Source organism: Labeo rohita, chromosome 22 (assembly GCF_022985175.1).
Source record: "Labeo rohita strain BAU-BD-2019 chromosome 22, IGBB_LRoh.1.0, whole genome shotgun sequence".
NCBI lineage: Eukaryota > Metazoa > Chordata > Actinopteri > Cypriniformes > Cyprinidae > Labeo > Labeo rohita.
In genome coordinates this window covers 45259528-45265077 of record NC_066890.1, presented here as the reverse complement: position 1 = coordinate 45265077, position 5550 = coordinate 45259528, and the positions used below count along the sequence as shown (strand labels likewise).

Genomic DNA, 5550 nt, shown 5'->3' with positions numbered 1-5550 from the left:
GAAAAGCATGAAAATTTGAACTGGGATGCACCCCAGCTATTAGGCCTGAGATATGAATGTGGTGAGATTGGAGGTTTGCTAATAGTTCTGACAACTTGTAGCCATAACAAACGAGCCATATTATTGAAAATGGATTTTTCAAAAAGTCAACTGCCTGAGGCAGTAATTCATAAAATTGTTTGTCAGTTAAACTTATTTGATTACAATATTTAAAATCCCATGGATTTTAAGTTAATATTTCAATAATTTAACAACACATTTGCATGTCCATGGTTCTCTGATATCTGTTAATTGTCACATGACATGTATATAAACAAATACAATATTGCTCAGAGAAGACACTCACATACATTCACACTAATGACTGTCTCTCTTTACTTTTACAGATCCCTCTTCATCAGGTGCTGGATCAGGGTTATGTGGTGCTGGTGTAAGTCTGGTGGTTTGGATTGTAGCAGTTTTTTTGCTACAAGAAGTATAAGCAACCAAGGCAAAGGTGTAAGTATTTCATGCAAAGTTGTAATGAAAAATGTTTCAGTTTTTAGTGTTTAAAGAATAACAAAAGATTGTTAGACACTGAACTATTTGACAAGTATCTGAGAACCCTTTTTGGATAATGTTTCCCCTAAATGATACATAAAAACAAAGCAAAAAACATTCCTGGGTGCTTGACATGTCAGTCAGATGGTTCTTCCTGTGTAAATTGCTCTTGCCTGTAAAAATCTATCAAATATTTACAATAGAAGATAAGTTGTGTGATATAATTAATTGTTAATTGTTAATTCAGACGTAATTATAGCAACTTCAGTACACATATAAAGACAGAGTCTGCATTTTATCTGTTTTTTTCAGCTTCATCACAAACATCATCACAAATATCTCTTTGTATCTCTGATACATAGGGTTGGGTACCGAAACCCGGTGCCAATACGGCACCGGTACCCATGTGACCGGTATGTACCGGACCGAATCAGAACGCGAATTTCGGTGCCACTTAAATGCCTGAACTGTCGATTGAAATATTTGTCTTCTGGTGCTATGACACGGATGTAGAAGCATTGATTCATCAACATGCATGATCGCTAGTTAAATTTAAATACTGCATTCATGGGGTGTCGGAATGATCAGAACATTTTTTTACTGAATGAGAAAACTCGGGAAAGTCGGAAAGCTTTGATGATAGAAATCCAAGACATCTTTGTAGTTACTATCCATTTTCACATTTCGAATTAAAAGCACAAATCGTCTGGAAATGCATCCGAGAAGCGCGTGAATGCTGCAACTATCGTTACACTTGCTCTGACTGCAGCAGGTGGTTTGCCGTTAGCTTAGCGAGCTACATTAAACGCGTCGAACTTAAAATGCCAAAAACTAAACATTCTAAAGTGTGGCTATATTTCACGAGAAATGATTCAGACACTGCGACGTGCAGCAAATGTTTTACAGCAGTTGCGTGTGAAGGGGAAAACGCGTCAAACCTCATGAAACATTTGATGGTATGTGGAATAAAGTTGAAAGCAGAGGGATGCACCGTGTTTGACAGTTTGCAGACATCAGCTGGAGAGGTGTCGTATTTTGCCAGAGACGGCAAATATGTGATGCGATCTAGGAAAACCCAACACATGGTGAAATTTTACCTTTTTTAGGTTTTAACACCATATGAAAGCTGCGTTCAGGCCCCTTTCCAAAACTTTTATTTTTTACATAACCTACGTTATGGCTATCTTAGGTTGGCTGATTGCGATGATTTTCAGGAATGGGATTTTGAGAAAAACGGCTTTAAAGTGAGACGGCTTTCACTTTCACTTTACGGGTTTAACGAGAGCTGTCTGTCAAGTTAGGAGCGCTACTGCATCATTAGACAAACAGACTAACGTTTGTTTTCCGTTGATCACCCATTTTATGTTTAGTAAATAATGCAGCCTACTTTGTAGTAAAAGCGAGCGCAGCGCAACTGTTCGCGCACTGTGATAAAACAGACGGTCATCGGACGACTCCTCTTTAGTAACTTCATCATCCGATCCTTCATCTCTGGATGTGAAATAGCCCGCAACATCATTTAGGGCACTGACATCACCAAAACTGAGAAGACTGAGACGAGTAAGATCGGTTACGTGAGCAGCTGCAGTACTTTAGACGGCGTTGTTGTGCTCCGCCATCTCACGATATTAAAGTAAGTAAGTAAGTAAGTAAGTAAGTAAATAAATAAATAAATAAATAAATTTGCTTGCCGTGCTTTACACAGGACTGGTGGAGAATGTGAACTGATACGCCTTTACTAAATATGTTATGTGGTTTATTTTGATAGGTTAACTGTTTGGGAAAGCACCTCTGCAGCGCGTTCTTAACATAGGAGAAAGACAGTCATTTCTGCTTGCTGCAATAAATTTCTATTTTTCTGCACTAAACAAGTCAATTTCGAAGAGATATTTTCAGAGATGGTAGACAAGATGTTATAGAATAATAATTTAATGAAAAACGAATTTCCTGAAAACGTCCCACCGCTACATCCGACGGGTTTTCCCAGATCTCATCACATATAGTCATATTTCTGCAAAAGAATTTCTGAAATTTTAAGCTGTTAAATTATTGTAGTTGGGTTAGGTGGCTTAGGTTTTATTGTTGTTGCGTTTTGCATTGACTTAATAATGTATAGTACTACTTCTTTTTTTTTTTACTTTTAATACATTGTTCAATTTAAAGAACTTTTTTGTCCAATAAAAATATATTTTTGTGTCATCCACCACTTTGTGGCTTTTTTCAAAGTATCGGTTCAGGCACCGTTTTGGCACCGGTACCGTTTTAAAAGTATCGATTTGGCACCGGTATCGAAAAAACCCCAAACAATACCCAACCCTACTGATACACTGGCCTTCATTCAGATATTAACCTTGTAACATTAAAGAATTTAATTCAGAGACACTCTTGGTTCTCTTACAATGTTTAAGAGGACAACTGACCAAAAGCTTCATGTTAAAACTCACAGTGTAGTCATCACATACAGACTCCTGACTCTGTGTTGATAACACTCAGCATGTCAATGTTAATTTGGCTTCATTGATTAATTCATTAAACACTATTATACCATAATAATAATAAAAAAAAATGCTTTTCAATGCAAGATTGACATCCTCTTGACATCCTTATTTCCTTATTTTCTCACAGATTCTAATGCTGCGCCAACAACTGAGAGCATGCTATGAAACTGGCACCTATACCAACAGCAGTAGTTTATAGTCACTATAACAGTATACACATTAACAGTGTTTGAAGTCAACCCATGTGTGCTTTTGAGATGTGAACCTAGTAAGTACGAATTTCATTTGTTTTGCCATAATTAGCACTAGAATTGCCAGAGGTTGCTGTATACCTAAAACCGCCATGTGGGTAAATTTTACCCACGTGCAAACAAGTGTTTTGATATGGCTAAAGAAGATTTTATTTCACTGTATTATGCCACTGTCTTGATAAAGAAGTGTCTAGTGTCATAAAAAATGATTGTCTAGTCATCAACTTATATTTTAGCCCTGTTGTTTTATGTTTTATGCTGTTGCACTGTTGCATTGCTTTTTTATGCTTAAATATTTTTAAATGATTGACTTAATGAAAACCTTGTAAGAATATAGACACCACATTTTTTTTTAAATGAATCAGCTGTGAATGTGTAAAATTACTGTTGTAAAGTTGCATGAATAATCCAATGTTAAATGTGACACTCTGTGCTTACACAAGTTACAGATGATCTTTCTGTCTGAACATTTCATTCATTCAGCTTTTGCCTTTTTACAATGATCCTAACATAAAATGCATCACAGCTTTCGTTGTGCATATGTTTAATGAAAATAAAAGGTTGTTTTGCCCATAATTTTGTTGTATGTTTGTGTTGAAGTTAGATGCATATTCATGGATTTACACAATTCAGTATATGACTCTCAGAGATGTACTTGATTTGATTTTATCGATCATGCCAAGATCATTTCAATTCACTGAAAAGCATGCTACACATTCCATGTTTGCATAAGTTTCTCATTACTTAATGAAAAGACCAAATTTTGAGGTCATATGTGAAGATCAGTATCAGTCAAAAGGAAACCAAACAAACAGATAGTCACGCAGAAAAATAAACTTCATGTTTCAGATGCAATAGCATCTGCAAATGAATAAAAGACAGATATTTGTTGCAAATTCATCAAGATATTACTGCCTGTTTCTCTTATTGAATGTCTTTTATGTTCATAGTACTTTTATTATGACATTAAGTATGGAAGAGCAACTAAGCAGACTGTGGAAATAAGTCAAGACATTTAGCACAGGAAGCATTAAATATGTATAATGGAATAACAGCTCACAACAAACATTTTGAACATATTTGGCAGTATGTGGTATTTAATGTGCATTGCAGTCGATAAACATGAACATTTACGAAATCAAATAATTTTAGCAAAATATAAGTAGGTAGGTTAAATGAATAAATAACACTAATAAATTAATATTGCAGCAGCGCATGCATATGTTTTTTTTTTCAGTAGATGCTCAAGTATCAGCATCCTGATGTTTTAATAGTTTTATTTTAGAAACTATTTAACTATTTAATTTAGAAAACTAAACTTATATAATTTAAAAAACACCTGCCATTTAGGAAAAAAAAAATACAGTATGATGCAATATCCTATGTCAGACATGTTAGACATTCTCTTGCTCTTTTGTCACTGCTTGTTTCACACAGAAGCAACATCCTGTAGAGCAGTTTGACAGCATCTATTTCCATAGAGAAGAGCCTGAATATGCTGGCCTTATTTGGAAGTGATATAGGCCTACACTTCTAGCCACTAAAAGCATAAACAAGACCAGTGGAACTCATTTTGGTTACCAGTTAAAACTAGCAAGCCACATTTGGCTGGATTAAGCTGTTTTCTTTCAGGGGGTATTAAATATAACTTATAAATGTGTTTGATAAAATTGATTTACATTGATTTACAATGTATGCATATGTTTTACGTCCTTATGTTTTATGTCCTCTCACATCATATTGTATAGTGGATATAGGCAAATACAAAATAATAATAATAATAATAATAATAATAATAATAATAATAATAATAATAATAATCAAATGATTTCACAAATATTTACACAAATCATCTGATGCATCCATCCATATTAACCCTTTGAGCGGTACGGTCCCACATATGGGATTTCGAACGTTCGGTGACGTCACGCAACTGCCAAATTCAAACTGTGTTTTCGCGCGTTGTCTGGCGCTGAGCCAGAGAGAGATGCGCGCTGCGCTTGTCATATAATCACAATTGAGCAGTGTTTTCAACGACTTAACGTTTATTTTAGGTTTCAGGAATTTAAATACACATAATTACTAGTAAAACAATACATTTAGAGTTTGTAAAATGCACACGGATGTCTATGGAAGCAGCAATAACAATCCATTCAAGTATAATTTGCCGACGTGTTTGATTTATATCAGATACACATAATGTAAGTAATGATATAATTCACTCCATTCCAGTGGCGGCTACTGGTCTGTCAAATAGGGGA

General features: G+C 35.1%; 1 long non-coding RNA gene across 1 annotated transcript; it reads left to right on the top strand.

Moving 5' to 3' along the window:
• Positions 1-317: 317 nt before the first annotated feature.
• LOC127154182 (uncharacterized) lies at positions 318-3865 on the top strand. Its single transcript, XR_007825452.1, has 2 exons — positions 318-498; positions 3166-3865. It is a non-coding gene; the product is annotated as an uncharacterized LOC127154182 (long non-coding RNA).
• The last annotated feature ends 1685 nt before the right edge of the window (positions 3866-5550 follow it).